This window comes from Podarcis pityusensis (assembly GCF_964106645.2).
Source record: "Podarcis pityusensis genome assembly, chromosome: 7".
NCBI classification, from domain to species: Eukaryota; Metazoa; Chordata; class Lepidosauria; order Squamata; family Lacertidae; genus Podarcis; species Podarcis pityusensis.
In genome coordinates this window covers 6169308-6192252 of record NC_138031.1, presented here as the reverse complement: position 1 = coordinate 6192252, position 22945 = coordinate 6169308, and the positions used below count along the sequence as shown (strand labels likewise).

The 22945-nt window shown below is 47.4% G+C and overlaps 1 protein-coding gene across 2 annotated transcripts in view; it reads right to left on the bottom strand.

Moving 5' to 3' along the window:
- Positions 1-22945, bottom strand: part of PTP4A3 (protein tyrosine phosphatase 4A3) — a 109348-nt gene that overhangs the window by 73756 nt on the left and 12647 nt on the right. Inside the window, exon 2 of one of the 2 annotated variants that reach the window (XM_081012894.1) lies at positions 15557-15679. The gene's annotated coding sequence lies outside the window, so the exon portion shown is untranslated. Of the gene's footprint in view, positions 1-10812; positions 10944-15556; positions 15680-22945 lie in introns of those variants that run through there. The other variant, XM_081012897.1, reaches the window with a different exon arrangement.

The following is a 22945-nucleotide window of genomic DNA, read 5'->3' as shown; positions in this document are numbered from 1 at the left end:
CAACATAGAATCTTAAGAGTTGGAAGGAACCCCAGCGGTCATCTAGTCCAACCCCCTGCAATGCAGGAGTCTCAGCTTAAGGCAGCCATGAAAGATGGCCAGCCAATCTCTGCTTAAAAGCCTCCAATGAAGGAGAGTCTACAACCTCCTGAGGGAGACCGTTCCACATCTTAAAGATAGCATCCATCACTACGTTTTGCGGCTGCGAGCTCAAAGCTTACTTGATTTTCTTGGTCAACTAGACCAGGGATCAGCAAACTTTTTCAGCAGGGGCAGAGTCCACTGTCCCTCAGACCTTGTGGGGGGCCGGACTATTTTTTGGGGGGGAAATGAACAAATTCCTATGCCCCACAAATAACCCACAGATGCATTTTAAATAAAAGGACACATTCTACTCATGTAAAAGCACCAGGCAGGCCCCACAAATAACCCAGAGATGCATTTTAAATAAAAGGGCACATTTTACTCATGTAAAAACACGCTGATTCCCAGACCGTCCGCAGGCCGGATTTAGAAGGCAATTGGGCCAGATCCGGCCCACGGGCCTTAGGTTGCCTACCCATGCTCTAGACTCAACGGAAAGGAAACTTTGTGGAAGAAGAAACTGCTAGGTGGGAGAGTGCAAAAGATAGATAGATAGATAGATAGATAGATAGATAGATAGATAGATATTGCACCCCTCCAAATGTTGGTGAAAATATACCAGCCTTTTCTCTTCTCTTCTTTCCATGACGGGCACTTTACCGGCACAGCGGTGTAAGTGAGTGTGTGCTATGTTTATTATATAACCCATTGTGAAAGATCTAATTAAATCACAGACCACATAATTAAAACAAAGCCCAGGCTGCAGAAGTAAAACTGCACCAACCAATAATTAGGGCACTCCTGTGAAAGCCGGGCGAAACAGGAAGGCATTCCTGGGAGCTTGCAGGGCCAGGAAACTGAGGCAGAACTGGGTTTTCAATGCAGAACGTGCAAATCTGTGGTTCTGCAAAGGGCCTGCCAGTGTGGTGTAGTGGTTAAGAGTGATAGACTCGCAATCTGGGGAACTGGGTTCGCTTCCCTGCTCCTCCACATGCAGCTGCTGGGTGACCTTGGGCCAGTCACACTTCTCTGAAGTCTCTCAGCCCCACTCACCTCACAGAGTGTTTGTTGTGGGGGAGGAAGGGAAAAGAGAATGTTAGCCGCTTGGAGACTCCTTCGGGTAGTGATAAAGTGGGATATCAAATCCAAACTCTTCTTCTTCTTCTTCAACATCCAGCTGGAAGCGACTCGCAGGGCAGAGCATAATGAATTGGATGGGGGCCATAAAAAAGGTAAAGGACCCCTGGACGGTTCAGTCCAGTCAAAGGCGTATATGGGGTTGCGGCGCTCATTTCGCTTTCAGGCTGAGGGAGTTGGCGTTTGTCCACAGAGTGTTTTTCGGGTCATGTGGCCAGCAGGACTAAACCGCTTCTGGCGCTATGGGACACCATGACGGAAACCAGAGTGCACGGAAACGCCGTTTACCTTCCTGCTACAGTGGTACCTATTTATCTACTTGCACTGGTATGGTGCTGGAGGAGACTCTTGAGAGTCCCATAGACTGCAAGAAGATCAAACCTCTCCATTCTGAAGCAAATCAGCCCTGAGTGCTCACTGGAAGGACAGATCCTGAAGCTGAGGCTCCAAGACTTTGGCCACCTCATGAGAAGAGAAGACTCCCTGGAAAAGACCCTGATGTTGGGAAAGATGGAGGGCGCAAGGAGAAGGGGACGATAGAGGACGAGATGGTTGGATGGTGTTCTCGAAGCTACCAGCATGAGTTTGACCAAACTGCGGGAGGCGGTGGAAGACAGGAGTGCCTGGCGTGCTCTGGTCCATGGGGTCACGAAGAGTCGGACACAACTAAACAACAACAACAACAACAACAACAACTGGTATGTTTTCGAACTGCTAGGTTGGCAGGAGCTGGAACAGAGCAACAGAAGCTCACTCCATTGCAGGGATTCGAACCGCCGACCTTCAGATCAGCAAGCCCAAGAGGCTCCGTGTTTTAGACCACAGCGCCACCTGCTCCCTTTGGAGGAGTGCATCCTGTATGGAGAAGAACTGGTCAAGTTCACAGAGACCTGGCCCCAAAGCCAATGGGTCAACCATTCCTGTGACCCAGTGTTTGTATCAGACATATACGGTACACATGTGTGTACACACACACACACACACACACAGCAGAGACAAAAGACCAACCTCAATGACCCATCTCCAATTGACCAATGTCAAGCAAACCTATCTGAGGAGCAAACTTCCAACGAAACTCTACATGACGCGCTCTCAGCTGGCAGAACTTTCAAATCACCCCACTGAGAAGTAGTCTTGAGGGCTGTTCTGCCTGGGCAGGATCCAAATTGTAAGCTTACTTCCCATGCTAAACTGACTCTGATTAAACCACACTTTGCTAGCCAAAAATGAGCATGCTGCAATTTTCAGGTGCCTGAGTAAGCAGGCGCCTGGGAATTTTCCAACCCGGATAATTCGTCTGCTATATATTCGGCTCTGCATTTGGACACCTCTTTTGGCACGGCGCCTCCTGAGAGGAAGGGGCAGGTTTCTGTTTCCATTCTTGATACAACCGGGTGCCAATCTGAATCAAGATGGCGGAGGGAGCTTTTCAGAACGGCACTGATTTTCACCGGCGATTTCAAAATCAGATCTTCTGGTTTCTGGGAATTCCCATGCGATGCCACGCACAAGGCCGCCAGTTGAATAAAAATAAATAAACTGGTAAGAGCAAGCAACTTTGCAGCCTGTCTCAAAAGGGCTTGGTTCTGGTTTAAGAGCAGAACAGGCCTGAAAATCACATCCTCCTTTCAAATAGTTCATGGGATTTAACAGGCAAGAACAAAACGAAAAGCAAACGCAACGCTAGACCCAAAATGGTGAAGTTTTGTTTTGTTTTTTGCATATACAGTTCTTTAACTTGGCATATAACTATACTGAACTAAAACTGCTGGTGTCTACTAGTACCAAAGATTCCAAGACAGGCTGCGACAGTTTTCATTTAAATGCACATTGTGCTGCCGGGAAAACACACAGGCAACAGCCCACCTCTGGAAATTTCACTGACATTTACGGCCGAACTCAGTGGTCAAAAGCAATATTCCTCAAGTTGTTGACTTCAACAGCACACCTGCTAGCGTTTATTCTGGTATTAGTAACAGATCTGCAGTCCCGAGCCTCTCGGAAGCTACCTGTCAAACAAGGCTTGGACCCTGCAAAACGTATTAAGTTATTTCCCCCTGCATTCCTGCAGAAAGGCGAGATCACCTTGCATCCTTTTATCTCCTTTCTCAAGGCCTCGCAATGAGATTAAACACGGTGGCCAACTTTCACGGTTCTGTGCGCACGTCACTTAAATATAATCACTTCCCACACACTTGCAAATCAGTATTTCTGCCAATAAGCTCCCCTCTTTCTGAATAATTCTGCTGACGCAGGAGGTAGGGGGTTGTCAGAAAGCTGAGAGGGAGGCAAAAGTAGGAGGTGATGCCCATCGCTGCTAAAAAACACAAGGCCCAGGGGGGAGAGAATGCCATTTCCTGCAAAGTTAGGAACAAAAGATGCCTTTGTGCCAGCAAAACCACTCCACCAATCCCTGACCTCATCTCTTTTTTCCCCTCAAATTTTTAAAATTAATTTTCCAAAAATTTAAAACAAACTAATAAACACACACACATCCTATTTATAATTAAACCAATCTTGATGACATTATTAAGTGACTTCCTCAAATCCCCATAGTTGAATTTCATTATATATCATTTTGACCGTTTTCCAAAATCAATTTTCTCAAAAAATTAATTTGGTCACTTAACATCTTTCATTCTTTCTAAATTAGCTTTAAACATCTTAAATCCTATCCTTACATATTTAAATCCTAAATCGAACCCATGACTGTGGTGTTAACCAGGCACTGTGCTCTAACCGACTGAGCTATCGTTTTTTGCCCCGTCCCAACAAGGCCACCTCGCACCTTGAAGGTTCCCCAAAAAAGGAATCCAACAATCTGCTGGAGGAAGGAAACTTTTTCACCATTTCTTTTGGTTAACTGATCCAAAAGCTGCAGGGCTTAGGAGAACATTAGGTCCAGAAGGAAAAGTCCTTGGCAGGAACAGTTTCTTCTAACCCACCCAGACAGCGCTTTTCTCCTGTGATGCAACAGAGAACCCTTCGTTTAATACCGCGAAAGGCACAGGGGGGTCACGCGAGGTGAAGAACGCTGGCATCCCATTCAGAAAGGGAGAACCTGACTCAAGCTAATAAAATTAGAGGGTGGGAATATAGGTGGGGAGTACCCTCCCTTGCGAACATTTGCCTGCTTAGAGGAATATAGCCGGCGGGAACTAGGTCAAACGAGGCCAACTTTTGGATGATCCAAGGTGGGTAGTATTCTACGTTGCAAATAGGCTCCGAAGCAGTATTCCGCAGCTCCAGGAATAATAAAAATAATACTCGTATTTTGCTTCTTTAATCCAGCAGGCAAAAAGCATAAAACAGGATTATCTTCCTGCTGTGCTGCCAAAATGCAACAAGTTCGGTCAGGAATAATAAAAATGATGCACTGCTCGCTGCTAGGGATGCCAAGGGATTCGAGTTCCGCCTTCACTCCCAGATATAAGAGCAGAAACCGCATTTCCGCTGGTTCTAGACCGGGGGTCAGCAAACTTTTTCAGCAGGGGGCCGGTTCACTATCCCTCAGACCTTGTGGGGGGCCAGACTATATTTTGAAGGGGAAACGAACGCCTCCGTGCGTCACCCGGCGAGATTTCAAATTTGGGCGCCACCGCAGAGCTGTGAGAAACACCACAAGCTTCGGGGTCCCACGCCCTTTCAGCTGCACATTGGTGGCGCTTGCCGTGACGTTGGCAGAATTCCAAGTTCCCCGGGTAGGAGCGCATAGTGCGCCTGCCTGCCGCATTAAAATCAGAAGCGATCTCCGGTGACATTTAACTTTTGAGGCCGCAGCGCTCCTCCTCACACAAGACACAAAGAACATGCTCCGCGCATGCCAGTCTCCCCGACACGCAGGCCGTCCAATCCTACGCCCTTGACAATGGACGGCAGCGCCAAGAACTCAAGAACGACTGGCTGTTTCTCTCTGTCTTACACACACTGGCTGTTTGCAGATTTCCTGGTCTGCATCTGTTAACCAGAAACGGAAAGTAGGTTACTGTCTCATCATCCGCCCGGGCCTCTGACTCGCATCTTCAAGTGCCTTTTGCAATTCAGCCGGAGCAGCGACAATGAGACCGTGAGGCCGCAATACAACACAAACACACAAAAGCTGCTGCGATTTTGCTTTCTTCGCAAGCCAGGAATATTCACGTGGAATAGTTTAAAGGCAGCAAAGGCAGGCAATGTAGATTTTGCAAATTCCCATGCAAACCATACTTTGAACTCCTTTTTTTAATTTTTATTGGAAATTTTATTTAAAACATAACATAAACCCCCACCCCCCAATACAGAAATCCACCCTCATTAAACGTGAACATAACATACAATGAGCATACCATACAACAATACAAACAACCAAATAAAAGACTTCCTTTATCCTGTATCTGGTCTCCTTATTTACTTCTTATAAACCATTTCCTTTGTGAATAATTGTTAAGATTTTTGTATCCACAAAGTCTCCTGCAGACATTAATCGAAACAATTCCAGGTATGTATTTTGGGGCACTGTTTTGTGAAGTGTTCTCTGCATACCTCGAACTCCAAATGTGCTCTGATCGGAACAGAATCGCGTTTTGAATTTTGAACTTTTTGCGATACGATGCGGCACTCAAAAAAGTGCGCCCACCCCCAAAACAAAAATCCCTATTGGGAAAAATTACGTAAAGAAATGCACACAAGGAGGGAACTGTGTTCAGTTCTTTGCTGCATCCCATGGCCCATCTAGTTCAGCAGCCTGTGGGAAGCCGGCTATCAGGATTCGAACACAAGACCCCTCTCCTCTCCAGTGGTTTCCAGCAGCTGGTATTCAGAAGCATCGCTGCCTCTGATGGTAGAGGCAGAATGCAGCCATCCTGGCTAGCAGCCACTGAGAGCCTTTTTCTCCTTCACAATTTTTTCCAATCCTCTTTTAAAGCCATCCAAGTTGGAGCCGTCCTGTGGGAGGGAGTTCCACAGGTTAACGATGCACCTAATTAGGCTTCCAGCAGGCTCAGAGCTGTGGGCTGTGCTTCTTGGAGCGAACATAAAACGTGTTACCTTTGAGGATCTTCCCCTTCCTTGTTAAAACCCAACAACAGCTCTGTGAGTTAGGCTCAGAGAAGACAGCCACTGGCCAACAGCCACCCAGCGAGCTTCATGCCCGAGTGAGGATTTGAACTCTGGTCTCCAAGTTCCTGCTCCGAAAACTCTAGTCACTACGCAACACCTCCTTCTCACTTTTCACAGATATCTGGTGCTTGGCAAAACACAGCCCTCCCTCGAGTTCTCCACAAGCAAAGGTGCCACACGACACTTGTTCCGCATTCGCAAAAAAGTGGTCGGACAATGTAGCAGCTCCCATTACCCTTTGGAACTCCCCGCCTCTTGACTCCAGGTAGGGATCTTCCGCAAACTCCATTCGTCGCCTGCTAAAAACATTTTTGCTTAGGCAAGTCTGCACAGATATTCAGCATCTTGGGGGGTGTGGGGTGTGGTTTTCTTAGGTCATTGCTGGCTTCAATTCTGTGAACGTTTCATTTTCACTAATAATTTTGTTTTATAATTAAGTGTTTTAAATTTGTTGTTAGCCACCCTGAGCCCAGATTTTGAACCGGGAAGGGCGGGGTATAAATAAAAATTATTATTAGTAGTAGTAGTAGTAATAATAATAATTTTTAAAAAACGCTTTGATGTTGTTGGTTGTTTTCTTTTTTTAACAATCAAGCAGTATGTAGATTTTATGAAATAAATTAGGGGTCAGCAAGGGGCCGGTCCATTGTCCCTCAGACCTTGTGGGGGGGGCCGGACTATATATTTTTTGGGGGGTGGGGGAATGAATGAATTCCTATGCCCCACAAATAACCCAGAGATGCATTTTTAATAAAAGGACACATTCTACTCATGTAAAAACACACAGATTCCCGGGTCGTCTGCGGGTCGGATCTAGAAGGCGATTGGGCCGGATCCGGCTACCCGGGCCGGATCCTACCCATGAAATAAATAAATACAGAACAGGGTGGAGGGGAAAAGGACAAGCACAGGTCATGGGGTTACCTGTTCGGTCAAGATATGCGGGCACCTGGAGAAATAGATGGGGCCAGTGTGTGCGGGGATAAAGACAGTTTCGTGTGTGTAAATGCACCAATGGTCAGATTAGCAGAGAGCAGAGGTTTCCAACCTCATGACCTCTCAAAGCCCTGGAATGCCTCCAGGATTCAAGGAGATACCAGCATATTTGCAAAGCTACTGAATGTGATTTCTTAAATGCTAGCAGCTCTTATCTGGAGAGAGACAGAGAAAGGGGGGGGTGGGACACAGAGAGACAAGAGAGAAAAACAGGATAAAACACAGATGCTGAAACCCTCTGTGGCTGCAGAACCTTGATAATTGCCGGTTAAAAAGGAAAACAGGAAACTAACAGCTTATACCTGCGTGTGTGAATGGTGCTGTTTCTTTTCTCCATCCAAAAAAAGAATCACACATACAGCTGTTAAGAGACTTTTGTCAAGGCAACTGCCCCCCGCACACATTTAAAAATCACTTCCCCTTTGTCACAGCCAATTCTGAAATGCAAAACTCTTTTTTTCTAAAAAAGCGCTTAACGCCGCACATCTGCTTACATTTTTAATTCTATTTGCATGAAGAGCAGAATACTTGGAGAAATGCAAATATCTTACGGGAAAAGAGAAGCTTACTCGAGCGGAGCAGAACTCTGAAAAGGCAGGGGGGGCCCTTTGCTTTCAGGATGATTTCGGCGCTTACGGTAAAACCCAGCTGGTGCAAAGAAATGGAAAAAGTCCCTGCAAATGTGGGGTGGGCGTTTGAGGACGTCATAACTGCAGGGGGGCGGTTAATGAGCACCTGACACACCTTGGTGTCTGATTTACTTTTTGATTCATTCAGAATATTGTTTCTCTTTAATATCAGGACCTGCTGTTGGCATTGGGCAAGGATCTCACCGCACCCTCCGCAACTGCATTGCAAAAATAGCCATCTCAACCCACTTCCAACGTTTACACTCACCCAATGAAGGGTTAGGGACGCGGGTGGCGCCGTGGGTTAAACCACAGAGCCTAGGGCTTGCTGATCAGAAGGTCGGCAGTTCGAATCCCCGGGAAGGGGTGAGATCCCGTTGTTTGGTCCCGAAAGCACATCAAAGTGAAAGTAGATAAATAGGTACCACTCCGGCAGGAAGGTAAACGGCGTTTCCGTGCGCTGCTCTGGTTCGCCAGAAGCGGCTTAGTCATGCTGGCCACATGACCCGGAAGCTGTGCGCCGGCTCCCTTGGCCAATAAAGCGAGATGAGCGCCGCAACCCCAGAGTCGGCCACATTAAAGGTCAGGGGTCCTTTAATGAAGGGTTAATCCGAAGACGGAATAAGGAAAAGGCAGCTCCAGGGGGATTACCCTGTTTTGTGTCTAGTGAATTTGCTGGAGCTTGAGCCAAAACGTCAAGAACTTTTAATGCCATGGCTACATACAACGGCAGGAGTTTAATCTCACTGATTCCGAACTGCAACTATTTTGGGGTTCAATCACATATAGTGGTACCTCTGGTTGTGAAAAGGATCTGTTCTGGAGGCCAGTTCGTAACCAGAAAGGAACGCAACCTGTGTCCGCACGGGTCGCCACTTCTGCGCATGCGTGTGACGTCATTTTTGCACACCTGCGCATGCGTGAGCGGCAAAACCCGGAAGTAACCCTTTCCGGTACTTCCAGGTCGCCGCGGGACGTAACCTGAACCGAATGTAACAAGAGGTATGACTGTACCAGCAAAACCAGGTGGCACAGCTACAAGTGATTGGAAGATCATGAGCAGGGGTCGGCAACCTAAGGCCCATGGGCCACAAGCAGCCCATGGGGGTTGTTTAACCAGCCCCCGATCCGCCCCCGAACCAAGCAGCCCGCTATGCGAGTCCCCGCGCACTGCGCTAAACTGGCGACTCTGCTTCCGTGGCACTGGAAATTGCGTCTGCGCAGACACCAGAAATTGCATCTTATCAGACGCTGGATATCGCCGGTGCGGGCGCGATCTGGCCCATGGAAGGATCTCTGCTGGAGTGAAGCAACCCAGGTGAGGTATACCTTGCTGACCCCTGGTCCTGAGCGAAAATCCCACGTTCCCAAAAGATTATTTTTTGCAGGAAGAAAAGTGACATGGAAAATGCACAGCATCACAGTCGCTGCATCACAGAACAGGACAAATGTGTTCTCTCAACTAACCCAGTGGTTCCCAAATGTTTTAGGGGCAATGCCCCCTCGGTGCCATAATAAACCTCATCATTCAAAAGCGGCAATTTGCAAAAGGAAACGAGTGACACAAAAAAAATTTTAAGCAGTGACAATTAATTGCACATTTATTCAAAATCCGAACAAAACTATTTAATTATAGTTTCAGCGACATGGATTCTGAAGCCTGGTAGTCATTGACACCCCCCAGCAGCCCCCCTGCCCCGCCACACACTTGCCTCTCAGCACCCCCGCTATGTAAACCCAAGTCACCTTTGGGAACCACTGGTCTAACTTCCTTGTAAACCAGGCATGGCCAAACTTGGCCCTCCAGCTGTTTTGGGACTACAGTTCCCACCATCCCTGACCACTGGTCCTGTTAGCTGGGGATGATGGGAGTTGTAGTCCCAAAACAGCCGGAGGGCCAAGTTTGGTCATGCCTGCTGTAAACAAATGAGTATGAACACTCTGTAAATAAGAACATCGGAAGACCTTGCAGGGTCAGGCGAATGGCCCATCTGCTCCGCTGTACTCCACCCATCCTCTTCTCACAGCGGCCAACCAGAGGCCTGCAGCAAGCAGGATTCGAACACAAGAGCCCTCTCCCTTCCCGCAACCGGTATCTGGAAGCATTTCTGCCTCCAACTGTGGAGGTACACAGCACAGCCATCACGGCTAGCAGCCATCGATAAGACTTCTCCACAGAGCTCTCCAATCCTCTTTTAAGCCAATTGGGATGGCTTTAAAAAGCAATGACAAACCTAGACAGCATCTTAAATAACAGAGACATCACCTTGCCAACAAAGGTCCGTATAGTTAAAGCTCTGGTTTTCCCAGTAGTGATGTATGGAAGTGAGAGCTGGACCATCAAGAAGGCTGATCGCCGAAGAATTGATGCTTCTGAATTCTGGTGCTGGAGGAGACTCTTGAGAGTCCCAGGGACTGCAAGAAGATCAAACCTCTCCATTCTGAAGGAAATCAGCCCTGAGTGCTCACTGGAAGGACAGATCCTAAAGCTGAGGCTCCAATACTTTGGCCACCTCAGGAGAAGAGAAGACTCCCTGGAAAAGACACTGATGTTGGGAAAGATGGGGGGCACAAGGAGAAGGGGACAGCAGAGGACGAGATGGTTGGACGGTGTTCTCGAAGCTACCAGCATGAGTTTGACCAAACTGCGGGAGGCAGTGGAAGGCAGGAGTGCCTGGCGTGCTCTGGTCCAGGGGGTCACGAAGAGTCGGATACGACTAAACAACTAAACAAACAACAGTTGGGTGGGCCCTTCCTGCAGCAGCGAGTTCCGCAGATTAACCATGCGCTGTGAAAAGCGGGATATTCTTTTTTCCTGTCCTTGAATCTTCAGCATTCAGCTTTCTCTTCCCCGAGCCTTATCACTTACCGGCAGATTTGCAGCCGTCTGCATGCTTTCGATCCAGCGCACGAGAGAGAGAAAAAGAGACTTTTCCTAAGAGTCTGACGGGGCTGTTTGCGTATCCCTGGCAGACAAACAGCCCTGCTCTTCCAGCTGCAGTAGGAGAGAAGGAGAGCCTACAAGCGTGCGAGAGAAAAAGGGGAGGACACCGGTCTAGCGAGATCCTTATCGGAAGGTCATTTGTTTGCCTCTCGCAGGAGCAGCTGTGGGAAAGAGAGCGCACCTCCTGCGCACTCAGCCTGCGCCGCCAACAGCGACACGGCCTCCCCGCCTCTGGCACCAGGGGCGAGGCTCCAGTTTGGCAGCTTCCTGGCAGGGCAAGAACCTGTTTGAGGTTCTCCTGCTTCCCCCACCGAGCCACAGAGAGATCGGCACTTTGATCCCAGGCCTGCCAACTGCACCTCGGAGTCTGTGGCAAGCGAGCAGCCAGCCCTGTGGCTGCAGATCCCCGATGAATGGATTTAATCAAGCCCGGTCATATTTGGCAGAGCTCGCTGGCACACGGAATGCTGCCTGTTTCGAAAGGCCGGGCGCGCATTGCAAACTTGAATTGATGAGAGAGAACCTGATTATATACCATAGAACACCAGTCCCAAAAGATCTACATTGGCTCCCGGTACGTTTCCGAGCACAATTCAAAGTGTTGGTGCTGACCTTGAAAGCCCTAAATGGCCTCAGCCAAGAATACCTGAATGAACCCTGACAAGACACAAGTACTGTTTTGGGGGGACAGGGGGCAGGCAGGTGTGCGGGACTCCCTGGCCCTGAATGGGGTAACTGTGCCCCTGAAGGACCAAGTGCGCAGCCTGGGAGTCATTTTGGACCCACAGCTGTCCATGGAGGCGCAGGTCAATTCTGTGTCCAGGGCAGCTGTTTACCAGCTCCACCTAGTACGCAGGCTGAGACCCTACCTGCCCGCAGACTGTCTCGCCAGAGTGGTGCATGCTCTGGTTATCTCCCGCTGGGACTACTGCAATGTGTTCTACATGGGCCTACCTTTGAAGATGACCCTGAAACTGCAATTAATCCAGAATGTAGCAGCTAGACTGGTGACTGGGAGTGGCTGCCCGGACCATATAACTCCGGTCCTGAGAGATCTTCATTGGCTCCCAGTACGTTTCCGAGCACAATTCAAAGTGTTGGTGCTGACCTTTAAAGCCCCAAACGGCCTCAGCCCAGTATATCTGAAGGAGCGTCTCCACCCTCATCGTTCAGCCTGGACACTGAGGTCCAGCGCAGAGGGCCTTCTGGCGGATCCCTCCCTGTGAGAAGTATTGTGCTGTAGACTGTATGACTATGGAGAAGCTCATTCAGGCACTTATTCAAGAGTGGTACAGGGATCCGAAAATCAACAGCAACTGTTCAAAACTAGTAGAATCCATGCCAAACCGTGTTCAAATGCTGCTTAAAAATAGCAGAGGTCATATCCACTACTAATGTACGTATATGTGAGTTTTGTACATGTATGTGTGAGTTTCGTAGAATAAACTACTTTGTTTGTTTCATTTAATTTGCACAAGGGTGTAACCGGGGATGGGCAGAGAAGAAAAGCAAGAGTTGGGGATGGAGGGGGAGGGGAGCAAGACCCCCCCCAACCCTCCCCACCACGAACATACAACCCCCCCAAAAAAGTCTCTTAAAGCCCCCCCAGCAGAAAGGGCCTCCGTTAATCCCCCAGCAACTGAGGCTGCGTGGAAGTATTTAAGTATTTAAGCTCTCATAAGGGACACATTTTGCCAACTCCGCTATTCCCCAGCGCCGTTCCAATTTAATGCTGCTCCCACTTTCTCTCCCTGCTTTGGTGCTGCGGCTGCATTTCTGATGTGGTTTAGCAGCTTGCTTTGGAATTCAAATCACCAGCTGAGTCAAGGGGGGTGGTCCCTTTCGTCCCAGGATCCTTCCACAGCTCTGTTACGTGCGCTCCAAAATGACGCACAGGAATTTGTGTGTTCCCTTAAGCACATGTGATGCATTACACACAAACAACGCCACACGCCTGCTTTCAAGTTTTCAACGCATCCCTTCCTTACTGGACCCGTAACTGAATACACAGGAAGAGATACGCTAAATAGACACAACCTCCATCTTGTTTATTTCTGTTCTGAGCTAAGCAATTTTGCCTTTTGCACACTGTATCGGCAAGTTTCTCAAGACAGTACGGTTGTCTTTGCCCTAGGCTTAGCACAACTATCAGCAGAAAGGCCACATATTTCGAATTGCATTGCCCTGCACAGTACTTTGCTTGTCCCATCTTCTAAAATGGACTCCTTCGGCGATTGCCACTTCTATCCCTGTTCCAATTCCATTTTTTAAAACAGAAAATGACAACTTAGTTATTTCTCACGTATCCAACCCACCTTTCCTCCAGAGACCTCAAGATGGTGCATATCATTGTCCCCACTTCATTTTAAACTCACAGCAACCCTGAGAAATGGGCTGGACTAGAAGACAGTGGGTGAGGATTCAAACCCTGGTCTCCCAGGTCTTAGTCCAGGATGTTTAAATATTAGACCACCCTGGCTCTGGCAGGCTGACGACGTGGGCTCTCCAAAATAAAAATCGAAAGAGAAGAACTGCCCAGGGGATCGTTCATAGGAACTTTGTCTAACGTTGCTAAGTTATATTTTCCAGTTCCTGGCAACTGTTGATTTCTGTGTTTCACAATTAAGCTGGTTACAAAAATCAAATCAGTTCAAGCACCCAGGCTGCTGAGGATTCAATAATCTTGTGCGTTGCTCCAATAAAGTTAAGGCTTTTAAAAAAACACTTGACCAAATGATTTCGGCTTGTATCCATCTCGCAATGCAATTAACACTGGTTCCCACCGAAGTCATCTTCCTTGCTCCAACTCTGACATTCTTTAGAAAACTAACACACAAGGCAGGGTCCACGAAAGTTAAGGCACGGTTACTAACCCCTAGGAACCAAATATCAAGCCATTTGTTGTGCAGGGGAACAAAATCACATCGTGCGTTCCTGACTGATAACCTGGAGAATATTCCGCTCGCCTTAGGCGAGTGACGTAACAATATAGAAGCACTCTTGGGGATTTTGGATGTGTGGGGAACCTACTTCGCCCCAGGGGCCACATTCCCTGATTGAAAACCTTCTGAGGGCCAAATGCCATGGGCAAGGCCGGAGGCAATAGTGCGTGGGACAATGAATTGAAGCTTTTTCCTAAGTAGGCTAGTTTCCACAGACTGCAACCATGGAGCCATGTCAGAAAAAGAGTGATCTCTGCCCCAAGCTGCATACAAACTGGAATCCTGACACTGAGGGAGCCAGGAAAGGATAAGGGAGGAATAGGAAAAGGTCGCAAAGGATGAGAGCAAACCTGTTGTGGGGAAGACTTTCAGATCAAGGGCCACATTCCCCCCCCCAGGGGCCAGATGTCAGAGGCAAAATTCAGCAAAGCAACGTATGTCCTGAATGGGGTAACTGTGCCCCTGAAGGACCAGGTGCGCAGCCTGGGAGTCATTTTGGACTCACAGCTGTCCACGGAGGCGCAGGTCAATTCTGTGTCCAGGGCAGCTGTTTACCAGCTCCATCTGGTACGCAGGCTGAGACCCTACCTGCCCGCAGACTGTCTCGCCAGAGTGGTGCATAGTTTAGTTATCTCCCACTTGGACTACTGCAATGCGCTCTGTGTGGGGCTACCTTTGAAGGTGACCCGGAAACTACAACTAATCCAGAATGTGGCAGCTAGACTGGTGACTGGGGGCGGACGCCGAGACCATATAACACCGGTCCTGAGAGATCTGCATTGGCTCCCAGTATGTTTCCGAGAACAATTCAAAGTGTTGGTGCTGACCTTTAAAGCCCTGGACGGCCTCGGTCCTGTATACCACCCCCATCGTTCAGCCTGGACACTGAAGTCCAGCGCTGAGGGCCTTCTGGCGGTTCCCTCACTGCGAGAAGCCAAGTTACAGGGAAGCAGGCAGAGGGCCTTCTCGGTAGTGGCACCCGCCCTGTGGAAGGCCCTCCCACCAGATGTCAAAGAGAAAAATAACTACCAAACTTTTAGAAGGCACCTGAAGGCAGCCCTGTTTAGGGAAGCTTTTAATGTTTAATAGGTTATTGTATTTTAGTGTTTTGTTGGAAGCTGCCCAGAGTGGCTGGGGAAACCCAGCCAGATGGGCGGGATATAAATAATAAATTATTATTATTATTATTATTATTATTATTAAAATCATTTTTCATTGGAGTACTTTCAACACACCCAAACACCTCTATTCTTTATATGGGGGGGGGGGAGGCAAGATCAAAGCTCAAGAACACCTGCCAGCCAGGTAGAAACATTCAAGGAGGATGTGAAGCCGGAGGAGGGCCAGGTACAGAAGCCTAGAGCGCCACATTTGGGTGCTGGGACCCCTGCTTTCGGCCCTTAGGAACATGACGCACCTTCAGGTTGGTAAAAATACCTCCGAACACCAACACACAGGGCACCGCGTTTCAAAACTTCCTCCTACTCTAACACTGCAGAGTCAAGACAGGAAACGCCCTCGAATCGTTGCCCAGAATGCTGACGGTGGGCTGGACCCAAAACGCCAAAATGGCAAGCAAAGGAAAGATGTGCAAATGTCAAAACTCCGTCAACACACAGCGTGCGCATAGGAACAGTGTCAGGTGTGCTCCAGAGGCAGCCTGGGCCACAACCACGCTGTTTTAATAATAAATAAAAATATAAATAATAAAAATAAAAGTTACTTACCTAAATCAGCACACGCATCCAAGAAATCTCCCAACAGATTCAAAAGCCGAGAGCAGTAAATTCATCTGCCTGCAACAAATTCCATGCTCAGCAGTTTCCCAGGTCACCATCCAAGCCCCACGCCTGTAAAGATATTGACAACAGGAACAATGATTTGTATTATTATTATTATTATTATTATTATTATTATTAATGCTGTAAGCTGCCCAGACTAGCTGGGAAACCCAGTCAGATGGGTGGAGTATAAATAAAATAATAATATCTGCTAGGATGGATCTTTAGGATTATCTTTAAAATCCACCTGTGCCCTAACCACCTAACGTGGCTCACTTTTCTGATCTTGCTCTTCTCAAGCACATCACTGCCAGTTACAGACCAAAGTAGATAGTGCACTAGATATTGCCTCTTGCTGCACGAAGCAGCCAAGTCCATTTAAAGGTTAGAAGAATTGCTTAAATTTAACACCTGCAGAAATTCCGGCGTCCCAAATGTAATATTTAAAAGCACACTGCTCTTTTTTTCTTTTTGGGCCGCAAAGATTCTTTAACAAGCTGCGAGGCAAATGCATTCAGCACAATCCCAAGTTAAAATACGGATTTGCCGGGAGAGCAGCATGTACACGGATGGCACACACTTGACTTTTTAAAAATGGTCACGAAAGCTGCCTGAGATTCTATGGCAGACAACACAGAGAGACTCAAAAATTGCTATGGATTGCGGATGACACACATAATTTCCTGCAGTTAAGTAAAAAGACTCAAGGCTCTGCTTCACGGCAAAGTTTCTAAGCACAGGAAAACTGTTCAGAGCGCACAAGGTTTTGCATGTTACATTCTATTTTGATATGGGGACTCTTGTCCCCAAGTTTAAGTAGTTGAATGAGACTCATCCCTGACAGGTTTCTGTTCTGCGAAGCCCATGATCTCACCTTACGTGATGCTATGGTGAAAGCTGGGAAGTCAGATGAGGCAATACTTGCAAAACAACCTACAGCAATATAGCCAAACAGGAAGAGGCTAGATACAAGCAAGAAACACAGATCGCAATCCCTAGCAGACCCACGTTCATCAGAGTCCCCTCATTTTACACTTGAAAAATAAGACTTTAGAGCAATATGGCCCAAAATAGTAACTAGACATTTCGTTTTGGGGGCGTCAGCCACTTAGCACCAAGCTTATATATCCGAGTTTCTAACACTGTTGGTTTCTCATTCTAGGTTTGATGCCTGATTGCAAGCCACGGTTTACCCGTTCAGACACCACACTAAACTACGGCTGAGCTAACTTAACAATGGTGTGGACAGACACCTAGATCGGTTTACTGAACTTGGTCTGCTACTTTGCATAGCTGTCAACTTTTCCCTTTTCTTGCGAGGAATCCTATTTGGAATAAGGGAATTTCCCTTAAAAAATGGGAAACGTTGACAGCTATGCGTCTTTGTGAAAGAAAGGAGACAAAATAGGTCTTTTGTCATTGCATCAAGTTATAAGCATATATTCCTGTCAACTGAACATCATGATTGCTTTAAGACACAAGTAATTTTAAACTTGCAATGGTTTCAGAGGATGAGAAATAGGAGTTTGCTTTAATCGCTCACAGGAATCAGTGGTATTTAAATAGCCCTAAAGTCTAGTTGAATTATGGCCATACTCTGTCTCATAGAGAAGCACTGGCCCCGAATCCAGCCTGCTATGACTAACTCTCTTTGAAAGCAGTGGAGGCAAACTTTATTTTCAACTAACCTCTATCAATTCAGCCTTTGGGACTTTGTCGTTATTAATCTTTCTTGGACTGAAGCCACTCTTTTGCCAATTGCCAACCCGCATGTAATAAAGACAACGATTTGTTGTCTTACGATTCTGCTTGGTGTCCATGAAAACGTACGGAGACAGACAGAAATCCATTAATTTCATAATTGCACCTTGTCTCTGAATAGATACTTGTCTGGTGCATGACCAAACTTTTTGCATTATGCTCCTACCTTGTGAAAGAGGCATGCTGAGTCAAAACCTGCCCAGTGAGCATGCAAATGCAAATACAGTGGTTCTCAAACTTTATTCTCAGGACCACATTTTCAGAATAAAAATCAGCTTGCACCACGCCAATTTTTTTTATTGATAAAAAATGCACTTGAAAACAGAAAAGCAGCAACTCTTAGCAATGCTTGATTTATAACATAGAACACAGTGACTTTATAGTATGATCACGGGACACCCAGAAAGTACAAAACAACGCAGCTACTTAAGAACATGAACCATTTCCAAAATATAATTATAAACGAGTCATCTCTAGCGCTCTGTTTGAAAGGCGATTCTGGGTCACAACCGGGACTGCAATCAGTATCACCTGACAATCTCTGCTCTCATTTTGAAAATAAATATTTCATTCATAAAAAAAAATTTCATTCTGAAAATAAATAAAAAATATGGGCAAGGACCAATTTATGCGCAGCCACGCACACATGCTGAATCCAAAAGTGACTTTAAAAATGGCAAAAACGCCCCCCAAATAGCCCAGAAAGGTCAAAATAATGTGTAAAAACAGTGCCTAGTGATCCCACAAACCTTTGCAAGTGCAATTGCAGAGGTCCTTGTACTGACCATTGAGGGCTGTGGAGAGTTGGGATTTTGTGCAAGGAAGTTTGGAAGGAGCGACTGTGGCGATGTTCTGCAAGTTGGATTTCAAAGGGGCAGAGGAACCAGAGACCAAATTGCAAACATGCGCTGGATTATGGAGAAAGCTAGAGAGTTCCAGAAAGACATCTACTTCTGCTTCATTGACTATGCAAAAGCCTTTGACTGTGTCGACCACAGCAAACTATGGCAAGTTCTTAAAGAAATGGGAGTGCCGGGTCCCCTATGGACTGCAAGAAGATCAAACCTCTCCATTCTTAAGGAAATCAGCCCTGAGCGCTCACTGGAAGGACAGATCCTGAAGCTGAGGCTCCAAGAATTTGGCCACCTCATGGGAAGAGAAGACTCCCTGGAAAAGACCCTGATGTGGGCAAAGATGGAGGGCACAAGGAGAAGGGGATGACGGAGGACGAGATGGTTGGACAGTGTTCTCAAAGCTACCAGCATGAGTTTGACCAAACTGCGGGAGGCAGTGGAAGGCAGGAGTGCCTGGCATGCTCTGGTCCATGGGGTCATGACATGAGAGTCGGACACAACCAAACAACAACAAACATCTTCCAAGACAATAATGGCCACTTACACCACAAAGAATTCATAACCCACCTACTTTCAGCAGCCAGAAGCACCATAGCCAGACACTGGAGAGACCTGTCAGGAGTAAGCATGGACCAATGGTACTAAATAGTATGGGAAACAGCCCTACTAGAAAAAGTAACCAATAAACTGTAACTGACACAGGGACAAATAGAAGAAGACGCCTTCACCCCGGTATGGCTCCCCTTTAACACATACACAGCCCAACAAGGCAATGGCAATAATCCACTAACAGCATACAAATCAATATGGCTAACCTGACCCAAAACACCCACCCACCCCACATGAAAACAAAGACCACCACAGCCAACCACAAATGAATAACCACACCCTAGGCCAACCCCAACCTCTCTCACTACCAAAGGAACACAAGTAAACAGCAAAGAACCTGCACAAGCGACCCTGAAACCAAACCCTACATATAGTAAGTACAGTGGTGCCCCGCAAGACGAACGCCTTGCAAGACGGAAAAGTCGCTAGACGAAAGGGTTTTCCGTTTTTTGAGCTGCTTCGCAAGACGAATTTCCCTATGGGCTTCCTTCGCAAGACGAAAACGTCTTGCAAGTTTGTTTCCTTTTTCGTAAAACCGTTAATACCCAGGGTGCATTGCTTGAAGAGGTGCAGTTGCGACTTGACTTCAAGGAGCAACACATTGCACGCGGTGTGGTAGCCTTTTCTGAGGTTTTTGAGGACTTTGCTGATTTTTGAAGCTTTTCCAAAACTTCTTTTGCAGCTGTTTGGTAAGTTAAACTTTTAAAACTTTTTGGGGGGGTTTTGGATTTTGGGTTGGGGTGTTTGGAATTCAAGGACTTGGTGTTGGGGAGAGGTTTGCAAGAATCTGGGAGCTTGTGTGGTTTTTTTCTGCATTTTTATGATTTTTTGTGACCATTGGGGCACTCTGCTGTTTTTTTTTTTTTTTTAAAAATTATGAGTTTGAATTTCTGTGTGGTGGGTGGCTGGGGGAGCAGTTGGGGAGGGGTTTGCAAGAAGCTGGGAGCTTGTCTGGGTTTTTTTTTGAATTTTTATGATTTTCTGTGACCATTGGGCCATGTTGTTTTTTTTAAAAAAAAATTTCTGAGTTTGAATTTCTGTGTGGTGGGTGGCTGGGGGAGCAGTTGGGGAGGGGTTTGCAAGAATCTGGGAGCTTGTGTGGGGTTTTTTGAATTTTTATGATTTTCTGTGACCATTGGGCCATGTTGTTGTTTTTTTAAAAAAATTTCTGAGTTTGAATTTCTGTGTGGTGGGTGGCTGGGGGAGCAGTTGGGGAGGGGTTTGCAACAGTTGGGGAGGGGTTTGCAATTTCTGTGTGGTGGGTGGGTGGCTGGGGGAACAGTTGAAGTTTTTGAAGACTTTGGTGATTTTTAAAGCTTTTCCAAAACTTCTTTTGCAGCCATTTGAGGATTTTGAAGACTTTGGTGATTTGCAGCCATTTCGTAAGTTAAGTTAAACTTTTAAAACTTTTTTGGGGGTTTTTGGATTTTGGGTTGGGTGCTTGGAATTCAAGGACTTGGTTCTGGGTTTGAATTCCTGTGTGGTGGGTGGCTGGGTGCTTTTGAATTTTTTGGGTCTGAATCACTGATTTTTATTTTTTTTCTGAGTTTACGAAGCTAGGAGCTGTGCTGCCATGGGACCCAAGAAGACTGCTGCTGCAGAGGCCGGCGAGAGGAAGAAGGAGAAGGTGACACTGGAAATGAAGAAGGAGATCATCCGGAAGCACGACGGTGGAATGCGTGTGACAGACCTCGCCAGGGAGTACGGCAGGAACCCATCGACCATCGGCACCATCCTGAAGATGAGGGAGAAGATCCTTGCGACTGATGCAGCCAAGGGAGTCACCAGGATCGTGAAGAACCGCCCAGCTGTTCTGGAGGAGGTCGAGAAGTTGCTCCTCATCTGGTTAGAAGAGAAGCAGCGTGCAGGGGACACAGTGACTGAGGCCGTGATTTGTGAGAAGGCCAAGGCCTTGCACCCAAACCTCATCCGGGAACAGCCAGGAACCTCAGGCGAGCCAGAAGCCTTCAAGGCAAGCAGAGGCTGGTTTAACCGGTTCAAGACGAGATCTGGAATCCACAGCGTGGTCAGGCATGGAGAGGCTGCCAGTTCTGATGTTCCTGCGGCTGAAGACTTTGCCTTGGAGTTCCTGGAGGTTGTGAAGACGGAGGGCTACGTTCCACAGCAGGTCTTCAACTGCGACGAGACTGGGCTGTTTTGGAAGAGGATGCCCAAAAGGACTTTCATCACTCAGGAGGAGGCCAAGTTGCCTGGCCACAAGCCCATGAAGGACCGTCTGACCCTGCTCTTCTGTGCCAACGCAAGCGGCGACCTGAAGATCAAGCCCCTGCTGGTGTACCACTCGGAGAACCCACGGGCCTTCAAGAAACACAAGGTCGACAAGGAGCGGCTGAGTGTCATGTGGCGATCCAACAGTAAGGCTTGGGTCACACGTGTGCTGTTTGTGGACTGGGTCAATCTTGCTTTGGGCCCTGCTGTCAAACAGTACCTGCTGGACAACGACCTGCCGCTGAAGGCTTTGCTTCTGATGGACATCCTAAAGACCTTGAGGAGGACTTGTTGGAGGAGTTCAGCTTCATCAACATCATGTTCCTGCCGCCTAACACCACGCCACTGCTCCAGCCGATGGATCAGCAGGTCATCGCCACTTTCAAAAAACTCTACACCAAGGAGCTTTTCAGGCGATGCTTCGAGGTGACTGATTGCACCACCATCACCCTGCGGGAATTCTGGAAGGACCACTTCGACATCGTCACCTGCTTGAAGATGATCACCACGGCCTGGAAAGGGATCAGCCAGAGAAATTTGAATTGCGCTTGGTGCAGCCTGTGGCCGGACTGTGTGGCACCAAGTGACTCTGATGCACCAGAGTCAACAGTGGTGCAGGACATTGTTGCCTTGGGGAGGAACATGGGCCTGGAGGTCACAGAGGAGGACGTCAGCGAGCTGGTGGAGGAGCACGACCACGAGCTGACCACCCAGGAGCTGGTTGAACTGCAGTCAGAGGTTGCGCAGGAGCAGGCCTCGCTGGAAGAGGAGGAAGCAACTGAGGAACGGCTGTCCTCCAAAGAACTGAGGGACATTTGCCTGAAGTGGAAGGATGTGCAGGCTTTTGCAGAGCGGAACCACCCTAACAAGCACGTGACACGTGACCTTGCGAACACTTTTGATACGACGGTCATGTTGCCTCTCAGGGAGCTGCTGAAAAGGCGAATGAAGCAGCAGACCATGGACAGGTTCTTAAGCAAGAAGCAAAGAGTGGAAGGGGAACCTTCTTCGAGTGGTCCCCCAGAGTCTTAGAAAATGTAATGTACACTTTGTTGATTTTTAAATGTTTTTCCTGTCATGTTTAGAAACTTAATTTATTGTTCCTTCAATTTTTGAAATGCTCTTTACAGTATGTGTGACTTTAAAGAGCACTTAATAAACTCTTGTTGTACCAAATTTGGCTTTGTTTGGACTTTTTTTGACCATAGGAACGCATTAATTGGATTTCAATGCATTCCTATGGGATTTCGTGCTTCGCAAGACGAAAAATTCGCTAGACGAAAAAACTCGCGGAACGAATTAATTTCGTCTTGCGAGGCACCACTGTAAAATAGAAACATCGCCACTCGACCTCATCCCCACTCATCTTTCCCCCTTTTCTTCCCGACGTCTCAACAAATGAAACTGATTTGTAAAAATGTTACATGGCGGAAAAAATATACGAGAGCGAGAGATTACACACGCTTTTGTAAAACAAGAAAATCTTTAAGGAAAAAGAAAGCATCCTTTGTATCGCTAGACAAAAAGACATAGAAAGCACCTCTTGAAACCAGCATCTGTTGCCCCGCTCAGAAGTCTGCAGCTGTCTCTTCAAGGCCCGATAAAAGTGGGAGATGCGTTCTCGAGTGCTGGGTCAAAGCGTTCCTCCCCTGCTAAGCCGCTACTACTAATCAGTTCAGCTCATTAATGGAGCCTCAGATCTCCCAGGTTTCCCAAGCTTTCCTCCCCGCTGCGCAGCAACAAGGACGCAGCTTGCAATTAGAAAGTGACGTTGCAAACAGCGTTAAGGCAGCCCTGCGCCTCGATTGAGTGCAGCGGCACTGCAATGAGAAAAAGCTGCAGATGTTTTTAGTTTAGAGGAGACGAAGAGGCAACAGGTTTG